Source organism: Triticum urartu, chromosome 4A (assembly GCF_056163025.1).
Source record: "Triticum urartu cultivar PI428250 chromosome 4A, HENAU_Tu73, whole genome shotgun sequence".
Classification (NCBI taxonomy): domain Eukaryota; kingdom Viridiplantae; phylum Streptophyta; class Magnoliopsida; order Poales; family Poaceae; genus Triticum; species Triticum urartu.
In genome coordinates this window covers 544,620,118-544,639,876 of record NC_141876.1, presented here as the reverse complement: position 1 = coordinate 544,639,876, position 19,759 = coordinate 544,620,118, and positions in this window count along the sequence as shown.

Sequence of the window (19,759 nt, the reverse complement as noted above, 5' to 3'; positions counted from 1 at the left end):
GAGCTTGGGGGAGGAAGAGGTAGGTGAGAAGGAGGAAGGGGACTCCCTTTTATAGTGGGGGCAACAATCCCGTTGCCCCCCACCAACCAGCCCCGCACAGGGCGGTACTACCGCTGAGAGGGGGCGGTACTACCGCCAGGCGACGGTACTGCCGCGCCAGCCAGCGGTACTGCCACGCTGAGGAGACTTAGTAGGGAACGGACCCAAATGCGGTACTACCGCGGTGGTAGGGCGGTACTACCGCTCCTGGAACGGTACTACCGCCACTACAACTGTGACTAGTGCCGCAAAACCCGACACGAGAAAAAGACCTCTCGAATCGAGGCGGTAGGAGCCAGACTACCCAGCGGTACTACGGTAGTGGGGTCAAGGGCGGTAGTACCGCTGTGGAGCGGTACTGCCGCTTGTGACCCTTCGGCCGTAGTACCGCAGGCAGTGCGGTACTACCGCTGGGGCGCGTGAGAGAGAGAGAGAAGGGATCTCTCAAATATGCTGAGGACAAGGCGGAGGTGCCAGGCCCCCAGCGGTACTACTGCTATGGAGCCAAGGGCGGTACTACCGCTGCGGAGCGGTACTGCCGCTTGGCTCCTCAGCGGTACTACCGCTGGGTGCGCGGTACTACCGCTTAGACCCAGACAGGACAAGGAAGAGAGGAGAGATCTCTTCAATGGAAAGGAAATGTTCGGAGGGTGAGAAGCTGATGTGTACGTGATGATTCCACCAATGCAAAACCCCAGCAGACCCCCTCTTGATAGTACGGTGCCCTCTACACAACTAGTCCACCGAGAAAGAAACGAAAGAGCTACACCGTCTTGAAATACACTACGAGGGGAAGAAGGCGTCTCGTGCCAGGGGAGAATCTGTGAATTATTCAAAGCACAAGATTAGTCCGCAAACATGTTGTCATCAATCACCAAAACTACCTTGAAAGAGATATGTTGTAACAATCTCCCTCTTTTTGGTGGATTGATGACAACTAGGGATTTGCGCAAGGAAAAGAAATAAAACGAAGAAAGCTAAGACCTACAAAATATAGACGGGCTCCCCCAGAATGTGTGCACCAAGAGATGGCACGACCCACACATTCGGATCAACACTCCCCCTATATTTTATAGTCCAACAATACTAAGCACAAGATATATGAGAGAATTGAATAAACAGGACAAGCATGCATCGCACAATAAACTACAGTACTCAGACATGACATAAGTAATAAGGTAGCGATAGGGAGCATATGTCTCACACCATATGTCTAGAGCTTAGGTCTCACACCAAACCAAACCAAAGAAGGACACCAAGAGAACACACAAGAAACCATAAGACGACTCAAAACACGACACAAGAAGCAAATCCCTAAACTCTCTCCCCCTTTGGCAGCGAGACACCAAAAAGGGTATAGAGTGACACTACGACTCCAGGTGATGGGAGGTGGAAGAGCTCGAACATCACATCTCTGCATCTTCATCGTGGGTCGAAAACTGCTCGGCATCGGAGTCGGTCCAGTGGCAATTCTGATGAATCCAGTCCTTCTCTTCAGTGATCTGACCCTCAGACCCACTGGCAACTGTTGCTCCCATCTGACGCATGAGCTCCTTGTGGCGCATCCTGGCATGCTTCTCCGCCACATGAGTCATGTACTGACCATGAGACTCCATGCAGAAAAGCTTCTTCATCTTGTGCTTAAGCTTCTGTGCCCACGACGGTTCTGCACTAGAGGGGCCAAAGTTCTCCTCATGATCATCAGTAACAGCCTCACCCTCGGTCCCCATGGCAGCAGCAGCAGCATCAGCAGACGGACCCCCTGTGGCAGCAGTAGCAGATGGACCTCCTGTGTGAGGCGCTGTCCAGTTGTCCTTCTTCCTCACACGCTTGATCTCATGAGACACCAAGTCTCCAGTCTCTAGCAACACTCTGGGATAAGTCTGTGCCCAGGCCCTCTCAATGAGCCTCATGATGAATGGACCATAGATAGGACACTTGCGCTCAGACACGGCAGATAGAAGTTCAGACCACATGACATGAGAGATATCCAGGCTCTCTCCAGTGCTTGCTTCCTTCTCATGCTGACAGAAAAGGAGCATGTCCACGAGGTAAGAGTGGACCATATCAAGATTCCCGATCCGAGGGAAGAGAGTCTCACGGAATATGCGATGAAGAATGTCCAGATACGGAGACAGCTCATAGGTCTTCTTCTCAGTTACTGGGTGAACCTTCATAGTGCAGTAGGGCCAAAGGGCTTGCTTGTGGGTGGATATAGCATTGCGGTGAGGACGGAAACCGACAGGAGTCTCAAGCCCGTTGTGCACCACATCAAGTAACCCCATGAACGCCTGCCACTTGACAGAAAGCAGCTTGCCATTGGTCATCCATGTCAGAGTCCTGTCGACATCCGTCCCAAGATGGACAGTGGCATAGAATTGGGCCACCAAATCCGCATCGAAATCCTTGTTGAATTGCATGATCCTGAGAATGTTCAACTGAGTGCACATCTGAAAGGCTTTGCCAAAGTACTCTGGGTCCTTCTCCATAGCATCAGTATCAATGGAGAAAACATCAACAAAAAGATTCTTCTTGGCCTTGATCACATCAAAGTAGATGGCAAACTGAAAACGGTTCCAGAACGGGCGGTTGACCAAAGTGGGTTCTTGGGCCACCGCATAGGGGTTGCGGCGACGCTTCTCCCAAAACTCCTTGTTGGTCATCTCAGTCACAGTCTTCCCTTTGGGTTTGTGGGCGGCTTGCTTCGATTGCTGAGGAGGTGGAGGAACACTTGCAGATGCACTTGCTGGAGGCGGTTGGGTGCTCGAGGAACCACCGGCTGCCTCTGAGGTGCGGTAGCGTTTTGATGTGGCACGCCCGGGGTTGATACGGCGACCTTGCTGCTCGGAAGGGTCATCACCTGGATCCAAACACAAGAACACGCAAAACAACCAGAAAGAACGCGCATAAGCCAACAAACTCAAAAAAAGATCAAGGTAAGGCAGGAAAATGATGGAAATTGGCATGCAGCGGTAGTACCGTGACCTGCCCGCGGTAGTACCGCCCCAAGCGGTAGTACCGCCCCAAAGGGAGCGGTAGTACCGCTCTAGGTCAAGCGGTAGTACCGCTCGGTAGTACCGCTTGAGGCGGAGAAACAGCAGTTTCTTAGCACAAGGCGGTGAAACAGCGGGTTCCTACTACCGTGGTCAGATCCGGCACTACCGGCCTACCAAATTCAAAAATAATCCTACCAAACTCTAATCGAGATAGTCTAGTTGCTTTCTCCAACCAACTCAAGCCTAGATTTAGCCAAAAATCTAGAGATGCAACCACCATTGCCCCTAAGAAACAAGAACTGAAAAGGAGACAAAACGAAAGAAGGAACGGGGGCAATACCGGCATCCATGGCAAGAGGACGTGGTGGGGATCGACTCCACCAAAGGAAATGGAGAGGGACGCCCCGGAGACAGAGATCCGCCGGAGCCCTCCTGCAGCGAGAGGAGGCTGGAGATAGGAAGAGAAAAGAGGGGCGAAGTGAATGGGTATGGGGGAGAAGAAACCTCCCCCTGCCCCGACTTAACCCCCTGTTCTCGTCCCCAGCAATAGTACCGCGCTGGGGACGGTAGTACCGCTTATAAGCAGTAGTACCGCGCACCACTAGCGGTAGTACTACCCAGCACGCCACGGCAACTACACAACACGGCTTTAGCTCGACGAAACGACAAAAACGGCAAGAGAAAAACAAGCACACCAGCAAACGACCAAGACACACCTCTTCAAACGAGGGCGGTGGCCGAGGCCACCTATGTTTGAGTCAAAAGGTATGGCACCGCGAAGATTTTAACCTTGGGCCCATGACCAAAACTCGTCTTTGAAGCACAAGTGCCATTAACAATGGCTAACGTGAAAGACTTGATCAATTTATGCATAATGGGGGGAGGGAGAGTTCATTGAGAGAACAACACTCCCCCTATGTCCATGCCTACACCTAAACTAGACAACAAATTGAGCATGGTAGGGTGTGCACGGGTTCAAGACACATTGCTCGAATCAATGATATTTAGCTCATGCCTTAACTCGCGAAATCTTGCTTCATCCAAGGGCTTCGTGAAAATATCTGCAAGGTTGTCATGAGTGTTGACATAGTTGAGCTCGATCTCTCCTCACCTAATGTGATCCCGGATGAAGTGATACCGAATCTCAATATGCTTCGTCTTGAAGTGTTGCACTGGGTTGAGAGAAATCTTGATGGCACTTTCATTGTCACACCAAAGAGGCACTTTGTCACAAGTGACACCGTAATCCTTTAAAGTTTGCCTCATCCATAGAAGTTGTGCACAACAACTACCGGCGGCAACATACTCCGCCTCAGTGGATGAGAGAGACACACAACTTTGCTTTTTGGAAGACCAACTTACCAAAGAGCAACCAAGGAATTGGCACCCTCCGGAAGTGGACTTCCTATCCACTTTGTCTCCCACCCAATCGGAATCCGAGTACCCTACAAGCTTGAAGTTTGATCCTCTTGGGTACCATAAGCCAAAGTTTGGGATATGAGCCAAATATCGAAAGATTCGTTTGACCGCCACATAGTGACTTTCCTTAGGTGCGGCTTGAAACCGTGCACAAATTCCCACACTCAACATGATGTCCGGTCTAGATGCACAAAGGTAAAGCAAGGATCCAATCATGGAATGATATACCTTTTGATCCACCACTTTACCATTGGGATCTAAGTCAAGTTGGCACTTGGTGGGCATTGGAGTGGAGGCCGGCTTGATGTCACTTAGCTTGAATCTCTTGAGCATGTCTTGAGTGTATTTGGATTGATTGATGAAGGTTCCTTCTCTTCTTTACTTCACTTCGAACCCTAGAAAGAACTTCAACTCTCCCATGGAGGACATCTCGAACTTTGAGGTCATGAGAGCGGCAAATTCCTCATTGAAAGCTTTGTTAGGAGAACCAAAGATAATATCATCAACATATAATTGGCACACAAACAACTCCCCTTTGACCTTCTTAGTAAAAAGAGTGGGGTCGATTAGCCCAACTTCAAAACCACGGTCTTGTAACAACTCGGTAAGGTGGTCATACGACGCACGTGGGGCTTGTTTAAGGCCATAGAGTGCCTTATCGAGTTGATACACATGATCGGGAAAGTAGGGATCCTCGAACCCGGGGGGTTGCTTGATGTAAACCAATTCATTAATGGGACCATTAAGAAAAGCACTCTTCACATCCATTTGTTGTAACTTAAAGTTATGATGAGAAGCATATGCAATCAACATGCGGGATGGATTCAAGACGAGCAACAGGAGCAAAGGTTTCACCGTAGTCGATACCCTCGACTTGGGAGTAGCCCTGTGCTACCAAACGAGCCTTGTTGCGGATGATAATCCCATGGGCATCTTGCTTGTTCTTGAATATCCACTTGGTTCCAATGACATTGTGGTTCCCCGTTGGCCTTGGCACCAATCTCCACACTTTGTTGCGCTCGAAGTTGTTGAGTTCTTCGTGCATGGCATTGAGCCAGTCCGGATCTTCTAGCGCCTCATAGACCTTGTGGGGTTCCACACAAGAGACAAACGCGTGATGCTCACAATAGTTTGCTAATTGTCTATGAGTTCTTACCCCCTTTCTTAAGCTTCCAAGCACATTCGTCATGAGATGATCCTTGGTGGAGAGCTTGGAAGCAACATTGGCGGCACGACGCTCTAATTCCTCCTCGGTGGTGAGTTGAGGAGAGGTTACTTGATCATCTTGAGCGCCGTCATGAACTTGTTCTTGATCTTGAACTTGCTCGGGGGAGAGAACTTGACCTTGGGCATCACTTGGTGTGTCAACACCGTCTTGAGTATGATCTTGGCCTTGGTCTTGTTCATGAGGTTGAGGGCCTTCACTTTGTTCTTCGGAAGCGTGTGAGCCTTGGGTTGGTGATGGCTCCACTTGAGTGGAGCATTGTCCTTCTCCTTCGGCCACAAGGGTTTCCTCAATGGGTAGGATGAAACCAACACCCATTCTTCTTATGGCTTGAGGAGGAATTTCATCACCTACATCACAAGTGCCACTTTGCTCCACTTGGGATCCGTTATTCTCATCAAACTCCACGTTACACGTCTCCTCAATAAGTCCCGTGGATTTATTGAGGACACGGTAAGCATGAGAGTTTGTAGCATAACCAACAAATATGCCCTCATAAGCTCTAGCCTCAAATTTAGACACCGAACACCTTTCTTGAGAATGAAACACTTACACCCGAATACCCGGAAGTACTTGAGATTGGGCTTGTTACCGGTGAGTATCTCATATGGAGTCTTGTTCAAGCCCTTGCGGAGGTAGAGCCGATTGGATGCATGACAGGCGGTGTTGATGGCTTCGGCCCAAAAGTTGTATGGAGACTTGAACTCCGCCATCATGGTCCTTGCCGCATCCATCAACGTCCGGTTCTTCCTCTCCGCAACACCATTTTGTTGAGGGGTGTATGGTGCGGAATATTGATGCTTGATTCCCTCATCACTAAGAAATTCATCCAAGGTGTAGTTCTTGAACTCGGTGCCGTTGTCACTTCTTATTGTCAAGATCTTTGCATTGTGTTGACGTTGTGCTTCATTTGCAAAGTCAATGACGGTTTTTTGGGTCTCGCTCTTCCTCTTGAAGAAATACACCCACGTGTACCTTGAGTAGTCATCCACAATCACCAAGCAATACTTTCTACCTCCAAGACTATTGAAGGATGGGGGCCCAAAAAGATCCATGTGAAGGAGCTCCAAGGGCCTCTTTGAATAAATGATAGTCGTGGGAGGGTGAGCCTTCTCATGTAGCTTTCCTTCGATACAGGCACTGCAAGCACGATCTTTAACAAAACTAACATTCGTTAGTCCACGGACATGGTCCCCCTTGAGAAGACTTTGCAAAGATCTCATATTGACATGGGCTAAACGGCGATGCCAAAGCCATCCCACATCAACTTTAGCCATTAGGCATGTCGCAGTCTTAGTGGGTCGCTCCGAAAAGTTAATCACATATAGACCGTTCTCGGCATGCCCAACAAAAGCTACTTTAAGAGTCTTGCTCCACAAGAGGGCCACGGTATCGATATCAAAGAAAGTGGAAAAGCCCATGATTGCAAGTTGACGAACGGAAAGTAAATTGTATGCAAGGAACTCAACAAGCATGACCTTCTCGATCGTGAGATCATGAGAGATGACCACCTTGCCAAGTCCCAATACCTTAGAGGATGAGGCGTCACCCCACTCGACATTGGTGGGCATAGATGGAACTTTGTGCATGTCCACCACCAAGTCCTTGCTTCCGGTCATATGATTTGTAGCTCTGCTATCGAGCAACCATGATCCACCACCAGAAGCAAACACCTACAAGAGATCAATGCTTGGTTTAGGTACCCATTTTGTAATGGGTCCTTTGATGTTAGTAACAAGGGTCTTAGGAACCCAAATAGACCATTCAATGTACTCATGAAGAGAACCAACAAATTTGGCATAAACATACCCATCACTAGCACGGCATATCACATAAGAAGGATTAAAATCGCCGGCTTTGTTGGGAGGGGTGACATTGCCCTTCTTGACATTGTTATTCTTCTTCTCCTCGGGGACACTCTCTCCCTCCCTCACAAAGGTTTGCATGAGGGGAGGAGGTCGTTTGGTCTTGTCATTCTTCTTCCTGTTCTTGGAGTCGGGCACGTACCCAACCCCTTCCTTGGCCACACCGCCCTTTTGGTTGATCAAGAGATCGTTGAGGTTCTTCTTGCCTTGTATGCAAGTCGCAAGACCTCTCTCAAGTTGCTCCTTCAACTTAGCATTTTCCTCAACAAGATGTATATGCTCACAACACGGGTTAGTAGCATTTGCATTATCAATTAAAACCATATGAGGAAAAGTTGCTTTCTCCTTAGTTAGCTTCACTTGGAGTTGATCATGAGACTCCTTGAGACTAGCGTGAATACCCTTCAAGGCCTTGTGGGCCTTGTCAAGTATATCAAACTCCTCTTTGAGTCTAGCAAGATCAACCCCGAGTTTGGCCTTATCGGAATTTAGCACACGAGAAACAATGAGGACATGATCATAATCTTTCTCTAACTTAGCATGATCAACGTTGTATGACTCCTCAAGAGCCAAACGAAGACCACGCTCTTCCTCAAGAGCATTGGAAAGATCCGAAATCTCATCGGCATAGTCACGACTATGCCCTTCCATCTTAGAGATGGTGTCTTCGTGAGCCTCGATCATGTCATTGGCCTCACCAAGTTGTTCCAAGAGAGCAACAAAGTGCTTCTTGGATTTTCCCTTGAGTTTGCCCATAAAGGCCTCAAACTCTTTAGCCTCCACATTAGCTCCCTCAAGTTCATTAATGCTATCCATTTGGGAAGGATGAGTGATGATGGTAGTTTTGATGTTGGAGGTTACCTTGTTGGTGGCTTTAGCCATGAGGCACTTGGCGGTGATGCTATCGTTGGGTGAGTCGAAGAGAGACACCCGTGACTTTGTTGCAATGGCAACGGAGGCCATGGCAACTGACTCATCATCTTCATCATCGTCATCATCCTCATTGTACTCTTCTTGCACAACCAAAGCCTTGGGAGGAGTCTTCTTGGTGAAGTTGTTCTTGTTGGGGAACGACTTGGCCTTGTCCTTTCGGATGAGTTTGCCACCATTGTCTTCCCTCTTCTCATACGGGCATTCCGCAACGAAATGACTCACATTGCCGCAATTATAGCAAGTCCTTACACGTTGCTTGCCCCTTGTGCCACTCGAGTTGTTTTTGCTAAAGTTGGGCCTCGAGTTTTTCTTGCTCCAAAATTGCCTTGAAGCAAGTGCCATGTGTTCATGATATGCATACTTCGTATCTTCGGGGTTGCTCTCCTCTTCTTCCTCTTCTTCTTCTTCCACGGTGAGCTTGGCCTTCAAAGCAAGGTTAGGCTTCTTTGCCCGTTGAGAACGAAGCACCGCATTGTTGGCGGTCTTGTCCAAAATGTTCATGGCCACAAACTCATCCAACACTTCGCTTGAGGTCAAAGTGTGGAAGTCCGGTCTTTGACGAATGACGGAGGACATGGCCTTGTGGTAGGGCATCATTGCCTTGAGGAATTTGCGCTTTATCCAATTGTCATCCGTGTCCTTGCTCCCGTGATCTCGTAGTGAGACCGTGAGTTTGGTTACTCTCCGATAAAGCTCACGAGGTTCTTCATCTTCCTTCATTGCAAACTCATCGGCCTCATCTTGTACCACTTCATAGTTGGAGCGTTGAATGCTTGCGCTTCCCCGGTAGAGAGACACGACACAATGCCATGCATCTTTGGCCAAGGCGAAGGGACGAAGATGAGGTAGGTCTTCGGGTGGAATTGCATCTTGAATGATGAAGAGAGCATTCTCATTGAATTGATTGTCCGCAGCTTCTCGAGGAGTGAAGTTGCTTGGATCATGTGGATAGAAACCTTCTTCAATGATTCTCCAAAGGTTAGTGTTCACATGATTTAAATGACGTTTAAAGCGGTAAACCCAAGAATCAAAATCCTCATTTTTCACAATCTTAGGGGGAGGACCGGCATGATTCAAATGAGTGGAAGGAACCGGTCCACCATAAACAAGTGGTGGTTCCACATGGGCAAAGATGCCGGTGCCATTCTTGCCACTAGAAGAAGGAGCCTTTTCACTACTAGCTTCCCCCTTGTCGGGGATAGCATCTGACACCTTGTTGGCGGGATCACCCACTTTCAACGGTGCGGTGGATAGTTTAAGCCCCTCAAGAAATTTAGTAAACACGCTTTCAACTTCGGTCATCATGGAGGTTTTCAATGTCTCCAAGGCTACATTTAACTCCTCACGAGAGACCGAAGTTCCCCCATCTCCCGTAGACGAGATCGGATTCACACTGGAGTGTTCCTCCACACCGTCTACGGTATCAACCATACTCTTTGGACGGTAAAGTCCTTAATAAAGAGACGAGGCTCTGATACCAATTGAAAGGATCGATATGGTTAACTAGAGGGGGGGTGAATAGGCAACTACCAATTTTTAGCTTTTCTTTACCAAATTAAACTTTGCATCAAAGTAGGTTGTCTAGATGTGCAACTAGGTGAGCAACCTATATGATGCAATAACAACACGCATACAAGCAAGCAAGGGTACAAACACTAAAGAGCTTGCACAAGTAAGGGTAAGAGATAACCAAGAGTGGATCCGGTGAAGACGAGGATGTGTTACCGAAGTTCCTTTCTTTTGAGGGGAAGTACGTCTCCGTTGGAGCGGTGTGGAGGCACAATGCTCCCCAAGAAGCCACTAGGGCCACCGTATTCTCCTCACGCCCTCACACAATGCGAGATGCCGTGATTCCACTATTGTTTCCCTTGAAGGCGGCGACCGAACCTTTACAAACAAGGTTGGGGCAATCTCCACAACTTAATCGAAGGCTCCCAACAAGACCATGAAGCTTCACCACAATGGAATATGGCTCCGAGGTGACCTCAACCGTCTAGGGTGCTCAAACACCCAAGAGTAACAAGATCCGCTAGGGATGAGTGGGGGAATCGAAAATCCCTTGGTGGAAGTGTAGATCGGAGCCTTCTCAACCACTCCCGAGCAAATCAACAAGTTTGATTAGCTAGGGAGATAGATCGGGCAAAATGAAGCTTGGAGTATTTAATGGAGCTTGAGGGAGGAAGAGGTAGGTGAGAAGGAGGAAGGGGACTTCCTTTTATAGTGGGGGCAACAATCCCGTTGCCCCCCACCAACCAGCCCCGCACAGGGCGGTACTACCGCTGAGAGGGGGCGGTACTACCGCCAGGCGACGGTACTGCCGCGCCAGCCAGCGGTACTGCCGCGCTGAGGAGACTTAGTAGGGAACGGACCCAAATGCGGTACTACCGCGGTCGTAGGGCGGTACTACCGCTCCTGGAATGGTACTACCGCCACTACAACCGTGACTAGTGCCGCAAAACCCGACACGAGAAAAAGACCTCTCGAATCGAGGCGGTAGGAGCCAGACTACCCAGCGGTACTATGGCAGTGGGGTCAAGGGCGGTAGTACCGCTGTGGAGCGGTACTGCCGCTTGTGACCCTTCGGCCGTAGTACCGCAGGCAGTGCGGTACTACCACTGGGGCGCGCGCAAGAGAGAGATAAGGGATCTCTCAAATATGCTGAGGACAAGGCAGAGGTGCCAGGCCCCCAGCGGTACTACTGCTGTGGAGCCAAGGGCGGTACTACTGCTGCGGAGTGGTACTGCCGCTTGGCTCCTCAGCGGTACTACCGCTGGGTGCGCGGTACTACCGCTTAGACCCAGACAAGACAAGGAAGAGAGGAGAGATCTCTTCAATGGAAAGGAAATGCTCGGAGGGTGAGAAGCTGATGTGTACGTGATGATTCCACCCATGCAAAACCCCAGCAGGCCCCCTCTTGATAGTACGGTGCCCTCTACGCAACTAGTCCATCGAGAAAGAAACGAAAGAGCTACACCGTCTTGAAATACACTCTGAGGGGAAGAAGGCATCTTGTTCCAGGGGAGAATCTGTGAATTATTCAAAGCACAAGATTAGTCCGCAAACATGTTGTCATCAATCACCAAAACTACCTTGAGAGAGATATGTCGTAACACTAGGGCCCTCCTAATGACCCTTTCCTTGAATGCCCGATCTACCTCCCCCTTGAGCTTCCACCAGTTCGTTCTAGCGAATTCAACATGCTCATCCTGCTGGACACGAATCAAAGGATGCAAACAGAAAAATCAAGCCCGAATATCCAATGTCATTAAAACTTCCAAAACATAGTTAAGGGCAAGAATGCCATGATTGGGCGAATCCAACATAACCTAGGCACCACAAGCAAATCCCTACACTGAATGCCCCTAAGCCCAAAAGCAGCCATGGCGCATGAGAAATTCAAATGCTAGGGCGTAGAATCTGCTTGAGGCAGCAGAGACTCACCTGTTTTGACAGTGCAAATCTGTATAGGTCTCCTTATTGTCACCATTCTCTTCTTCGGCCTCTCAAGATCACATGGCACCGGTTTTGTTAGTTCAGGTGTCACAATAATGATGTTGGAGCATTAATATGGCCATGATCCTCAGAGTGGATTGGGAAGGGAGAGGAGCTCACAGGAGGGATTTAAGATGAGGAACCGAAGGGGAAGGAAGAGTGAGGGAGTCCTAGATTAGGGGGTCTCCGGACAGCCGGACTATCTCTATTGGCCGGACTGTTAGACTATGAAGATACAAGATTGAAGACTTCGTCTCGTGTCCGGATGGGACTCTACTTGGCGTGGAAGGCAAGCTAGGCAATACGAATATGGATATCTCCTCCTTTGTAACCGACCTTGTGTAACCCTAACCCTCTCCGGTGTCTATATAAACCGAAGGGTTTTAGTCCATAGGACAAACAACCACAACATACAATCATACCATAGGCTAGCTTCTAGGGTTTAGCCTCTCCGATCTCGTGGTAGATCTACTCTTGTACTACCCATATCATCAATATTAATCAAGCAGGACGTAGTGTTTTACCTCCATCAAGAGGGCCCGAACCTGGGTAAAACATCGTGTCCCCTGCCTCATGTTACCATCCAGTCTAGACGCACAGTTTGGGACCCCCTACCCGAGATCCGCCGGTTTTGACACCAACATTGGTGCTTTCATTGAGAGTTCCTCTGTGTCGTCGCCATTAGGCTTGATGGCTCCTACTATCATCGATAGCGATGCGATCCAGGGTGATACTTTTCTCCCCAGACAGATCTTCGTATTTGGCGGCTTTGCACTGCTGGCTGATTCGCTTGGCCATCTGGAGCAGATTGAAACCTACGCCCCTGGCCATCAGGTCAGATTTGGAAGTTTGAACTACACGGCCGACATCCGCGGAGACTTGATCTTCGACGGGTTCGAGCCACAGCCGGGCGCGCCGCACTGTCACGATGGGTATGACCTAGCTCTGCCGCCGAACAGTACCCCAGAGGCCGCGCCCGCATCAGCTCCGACCCTTAGCTCGGAGCCAACTGCGCCAATCGAGGACGGGTGGCTAGACACCATCTCAGGGGCTGTAGTCTCAACAGCGATCGAGCCGAACACCAGCCTAATCCTCCGCGAAGCCCGTGACTCCAAGGTGTCAGACTCTTTTCCGGACTCTGAACCGCCCGCGCCCCTGCCAATCAAATCCGATTGGGCGCCGATCATGGAATTCACCGCCGCGGATATCTTTCAGCACTCGCCCTTCGGCGAAATTCTGAATTCACTAAGGTCTCTCTCTTTGTCAGGAGATCCCTGGCCGGACTATGGCCAACAGGATTGGGATGCGGACGACGAAGAAATTCGACGCCCACCCACCACCCACTTCGTAGCCACTGTCGATGATTTAACCGACATGCTCGACTTCGACTCCGAAGACATCGACGGTATGGACGATGATGTAGGAGACGATCATGAACCAGTGCCTATAGGGCTCTGGAAAGCCACCTCGTCATATGACATATACATGGTGGATACACCCAGAGAAGGCAATGGCAATGAGATAGCGGAGGATGACCCCTCCAAGAAGCAACCCAAGCGCCGACGTCAGCGGCGCCGCTCTAACTCCCGCCAAAGCAAAAGTGGTGATACCGGCATACGAGATAATAACACTCCGGATAGTGCCGAAGACAACAACAATCCCCTCCAGGAAGATTTAGAGCAAGAGGATGGAGGAGCCAGCTCTCCTGAGAGAGCGGCGGACGGAGAGGAGGAGGATGACAATTACATGCCCCCCTCCGAAGACGAGGCAAGCCTCAGCGACGATGAATTCGCCGTACCAGAGGATCCCGTCTAACAAGAGCGCTTCAAGCACCGGCTTATGGCCACGACAAATAGCTTGAAGAAAAAGCAGCAGCAGCTTCAAGCTGATCAAGATCTGCTAGCTGACAGATGGACTGATGTCCTCGCAGCCGAGGAATATAAACTCGAGCGCCCCTCCAAGAATTACCCAAAGTGCAGGTTACTACCCCGACTGGAGGAAGAAGCGTATGATACGGCTGATCGGCCACCTCGTGGCCGCGATAGAGAGGCATTCCAGCCAAAAGCTCAGCCTCCACCCCTCTGCCATTCAAACAAAAAGGCATGGGGAGATATGCCAGACCTGCGAGACATATTGGAGGGTAAAGCAAAGCATGCAAGATCGATCTACGGATCACGAGGGCGCACCACTCTGCGAGACGATAAACGTCACGCCGAATACAGTAAAAGCAAATCCGGCCGGGCCGAACACAGCGGGCAAGACCCATTCGAGCTGCATCGCGATATAGCCCAATACAGAGGCGCCGCACACCCCTTATGCTTCACAGACGAAGTAATGGAACATCAATTCCCAGAAGGTTTCAAACATGTAAATATTGAATCATACAACGGCACAACAGATCCCGCAGTATGGATCAAGGATTTCCTCCTCCACATCCACATGGCCCGCGGCGATGACTTACACGCCATCAAATACCTCCCGCTAAAGCTCAAAGGACCAGCGTGGCATTGTCTTAACAGCTTGCCAGCGGACTCCATTAGCTGTTGGGAAGATCTGGAAGCCGCATTCCTCGACAACTTTCAGGGCACTTATGTGCGACCACCAGACGCCAATGACTTGAGCCACATAATTCAGCAGCCAGAAGAGTCGGCCAGGCAATTCTGGACTCTGTTCCTTACAAAGAAAAATCAAATCGTCGACTGTCCGGATGCGGAGGCCTTAGAGGCTTTCAAACACAACATCCGAGACGAGTGGCTAGCCCGGCACCTTGGTCAGGAAAAGCCAAAATCTATGGCAGCTCTCACGACGCTCATGACCCTCTTTTGTGCGAGAGAAGAGAGTTGGCTGGCTCGCAGTAATAACATATCAAAGAACCATGGTACCTCGGATACCAAGGACGGCAATAGCAGGTCACGTCACAACAAACATAAGCGCCGTATTAACAGCGAAAATACCGAGGATACGACAGTCAATGCCGGATTCAAAGGCTCTAAACCCGGTCAGCGGAAAAAGCCATTCAAACTAAGTACGCCGGGTCCGTCCAGCTTGGACCGTATACTCGGTCGCTCGTGTCAAATACACGGAACCCCAGACAAGCCAGCCAATCACACCAACAGGGATTGTTGGGTGTTCAAGCAGGCCGGCAAGCTAATTGTCGAAAACAAGGACAAGGGGCCAAATAGCGATGACGAGGAGGAGCCCCGGCAGCCACACACCGAAGGACAGAGGAGGTTTCCCCCGCAAGTGCGGACGGTGAACATGATATACGCAACCCACATCCCCAAGAGGGAGCGGAAGCGTGCGCTCAGGGACGTATATGCGTTGGAGCCAGTCGCCCCAAAGTTCAATCCTTGGTCCTCATGTCCGATCACCTTCGATCGCAGGGACCACCCCACTAGTATCCGTCATGGCGGATTTTCCGCACTGGTCCTAGACCTAATCATTGACGGATTCCACCTCACTCGAGTCCTTATGGATGGCGGCAGCAACCTGAACCTGCTTTATCAGGACACAGTGTGCAAAATGGGTATAGACCCCTCAAGGATCAAACCCACAAACACGACCTTTAAAGGCGTCATTCCAGGTGTAGAGGCCCATTGCACAGGCTCAATTACATTGGAAGTGGTCTTCGGATCCCCGGATAACTTCCGAAGCGAAGAGTTAATCTTCGATATAGTCCCGTTCCGCAGTGGTTATCACGCGCTGCTTGGGGAACCGCATTTGCTAGATTCAATGCGGTACCGCATTATGCATACCTCAAGCTCAAGATGCCAGGACCTTGCAGAGTTATTACAGTCAATGGAAACACAGAGTGCTCTCTCCGAACAGAGGAGCACACCGCAGCCCTCGCAGCAGAAGCGCAAAGCAGCCTCTCAAGGCAATCAACCAGTTCGGCGCTTCAAAGCCCGGACACCTTCAAGCACGCTCGGAGCAGTTGGCAAGTAGACCGCCTGGCACGATCTGAGCTTGCGTAGCAATGCGGCGGCCACCCCAAGCCCAGCCCAAAAGTGAAACTCATGCCGCGCGTACATAATTACGCATTAAAAATACCATGGGCACAGGTGGGGAGGGGGGCACAACTGTGGCACGCCCCAAGACGCGGCCTAAACCGCACTAGGGGCTTCCCGTTTGGTCATTTTTGTTTTTTTTCAGGACCTTAATCTCTGGAAACACTGTCCGGCAGCACTATTGCCGAACACATGATGCAGCAACCAAGGAGGCAGACAGCTACGTCATACCACGGAATTCCCAGGTGGATTACAGTAACGAGCGAAATATTCGATTTAATATCATTCCTCAGTTTGCCCTTGGAAGGGACATAGTACTACTCTTTTCTTATCGCACTATCTGTATCACTCTGCTTTAACGCAATTTTTTGAATAAACAATGCATGACATTACGACTATTACTGCATTCTTGTTATATATATATATATGCATTCATTGATGACGCCTTACAACCATACACTTTGGTACGGCCAATACACCAGGGGCTTACGTACCCCACAATATGGTGTGAAAAGTCCGAACACTTTCACAAGTGTGGCACCCCGAACTTATAGCATTATATGCATCAGCTCCGAATCATGTCTTTGGTCAAATGTTGGGTTTGCCCGGCTCCTATGTTTTGGTACCTTACGTTCCGCTCTATCGGCTAAGGTAGCGCTAGGAGAACTACTGTGATTGTGCCCCGGTTCTGCTGGATTCAGCACCTCAGTAGAGAAAGCTAAAACTGACTGTCATGATAAGGCGAGAGACTGGTCGCTGTTCGGCGAGGTTTTCAAGTCCCTAAAGACTTATGCCGCTTAGAGCGAGGGGCCGGCCCTATCCGGCTTAAAGGCGTATATCGCGCCCCGAATTCGGCCTTCCGAATACCAGGGGCTTCACCGAAATTTAAAATTATAGAATTCTATGGCTAAGTGAGAGTGATAAAGCATTATTAGTCTGGTTTCCTTGATCGCTATGCTGAGCACCTCCCTCGAAGGACCCAAACATGGGAACAAGAGTGCCCAGGTTTATCCCGAACACCCCAGCACTCGTGGCATGGGGGTAGAAGCTGAGGACTAGCCATCTCTCAGATCGGATAAACAGCCAAACAGAAGTTAATATTTTAAATTCAAACAAGCGTTGCATAGTGCATATGAAACAAGTTTTCATAAATACAGGATAAAACGAGCAAGTCTCACTCAAATATTACATCTTTTGAATACTCGTCCGCGATGAGAGAGGCACCCGGCAGAACACCCTCGTAGTACATCTCGGGGTGGCGGTGCTCCTTGCCCTCCGGCGGCCCCTCCTTGATCAGCTTCACGGCGTCTAGCTTGACCCACTGCAATTTCACACGGGCGAAAGCCCGGCGTGCACCTTCAATGCAAACAGATCGCTTGACGACCTCCAGCCCCGGGCAGGCATCCACAAGCCGCCTCACCAGGCCGAAGAAGCTGTTCGGAAGGGCATCGCCAGGCCACAGCCGGACTATAAAGCTCTTCATGGCCCGATCGGCCGCCTTATGTAGCTCGACCATCTGCTTCAGCTGGTCGCTCATTGGCACCGGGTGTTCGGCCTCAGCATACTGAGACCAGAACAGCTTCTACGTTGAGCTTCCATCCTCGGCCTGGTAAAATTGTGCGGCATCGGACATGCTGCAGGGCAAATCTGTGAATGCTCCTGGAGAGCTCCGAATTCGGGTAAGTAATCAGTAATTTACTTTTACATGCTTGCTTTGCATATAGAAAGCCTTACCCGCCGCTATCTTCTTCATCGCGTCGATCTCTTGGAGGGCCTTTTGGGCTTCGGCCTTGGCACTTTTTGCACTCTCGAGGGCTGCGGCAAGCTCGGACTCCCGCGTCTTTGAGTCAAGCTCCAACGCCTCGTGCTTCACCACGAGAGCCTGGAGCTCTTGCTGCACCTCGCCCACCCGAGCCTCGTGCTTCTCTCGCTCGGTGCGCTCCTTGGCCGCTTTATCTTCGGCCTTGGTTAGCGCTTGCTTCAGGGTCGCCACCTCGGTCGTGGCCCCTGGCAAAGATACGATGATCCTGTCATTTTGCAATCGCGTCCTCTTTTATATATACATATCTATAGACAGGGTATTACTTACTCTTGTTCTCCTCGAGCTGCCTCTTGGCAAGGCCGAGCTCTTTTCTAGACCTCTCGAGGTCCTGCTTCAGTACGGCGACCTCCGCAGTCAGTGCGGCGGACGCCAGCAGCGAAGCATGCATATGCATATTGACACACTTATATTAGACTCCTCCGATATTATTTGATCCTTTGTTCGGCTTTTCTTTGTGAACACCGAACAAAGCATCAGGGGCTACTGTCTGTGCGGTAATATTTCTACTACATTTTAAAACACTTACCTCGAAGCCTGTTAGAAGGCTGGCACAGGCTTCAGTCAACCCGCTCTTGGCGGACTGAACCTTCTGGACCACCGCACTCATAACAGTACGGTGCTCCTCGTCGATGGAAGCGCTGAGCAGATTGTCCGGCGCCTCTGGATGGACAGAGGTCACCGGCACAGGCGTCTTACCCCTCTTAGAAGGAGGCCGCCTGCCCGAGCCTGGAACCGCTGGAGGTTCCGGCGTGGTGTTCGGCTGAGGGCTGAACTCGGAGTTCTTAGGGGCTCCGTCCCCTCAGCTCCCGAAGTCCGGAAGGTTGCCTTGGGGCGCCTCCGGGACTGTCTCCCCTCGATCCGGTGCCTCTTGAGATAGCACCTCGGCGTCGTCGGCAGGATGAGGGGAAGTGGCGGTCGGGACTGGATCGCTATCCATGTCCGACGAGCCCAGGGAGCCGTCCGATGATACATCGATACTGGCTCGTGGCGGCCTGTATAATTACATTCGGCGTTAGGGAAAATAGGGCGACGAAGGAATCCTATGAGTTACTCTGGTATCCGAATACTTACGATCTCCCTCGGGGCTTGGCCCTGGGCAACCACTCGTCTTCGCCTTCGTCGGCGGCGGTGGAACTGTCCAGAAGGAGAGTCCTTCCCTTCTTGGACCCTTCGCCCCCCCAGTTGGGGCGGCCTTCCTTTTCTTGTCTCCCCCGCCTGGAGGGGGAGCATCTTCTTATTCCTCCTCGTCTTCGGGGGAGGAGTGTGCCGCAGAGTTATCGGACGATGAGTCTGATAACACCTGGCGCCGGGAACTCTTTCGGGTTCCCTTGGCCTTCTTGGTCTTCTCCGGCACCTTGTAAGGAGCCGGAGTCAGCATCTCCGTCAGGAGAGCGCCCGCAGTAACTTCGGGCAAAGGGGCCGGGCAGTTAATCTGCCTCGACATCTCCACCCAGTCCTGTCAAAGGCATGGAGATTAGACCCCGCACATAATTCAGCTAGGGAAAATAAATGTCCTACGGGACATACTGTACTCACCGAACGCGCTAGGCGCTTTGCGCTTAGTCCGTGGTCCTCGGCGAGAGAAGGAGGGACCTCGGCGCCCTTGAACAACACCTTCCAGACGTCCTTGTGCGTCGTATCAAAGAGCTCGCTCAGAGTCTGGTGCCGGGTCGGGTCGAACTCCCACAAGGTAAAATCCCGTTGTTGACACGGGAGGATCCGGCGGATGAGCATAACTTGGACTATGTTGACGAGCTTGAGCTTCTTGCTTGCCATACTCCGGATACATTTCTGGAGTCCATCCAGCTCCACCGATGAACCCCACGACAAGCCCTTCTCTTTCCAGGAAGTGAGCTGTGTAGGGAATCCGGATCGAAACTCGGGGGCTGCCGCCCATTTGGCGTCGCGCGGCTCGGTGATGTAGAACCACGCCGATTGCCATCCCTTTATTGTCTCCACGA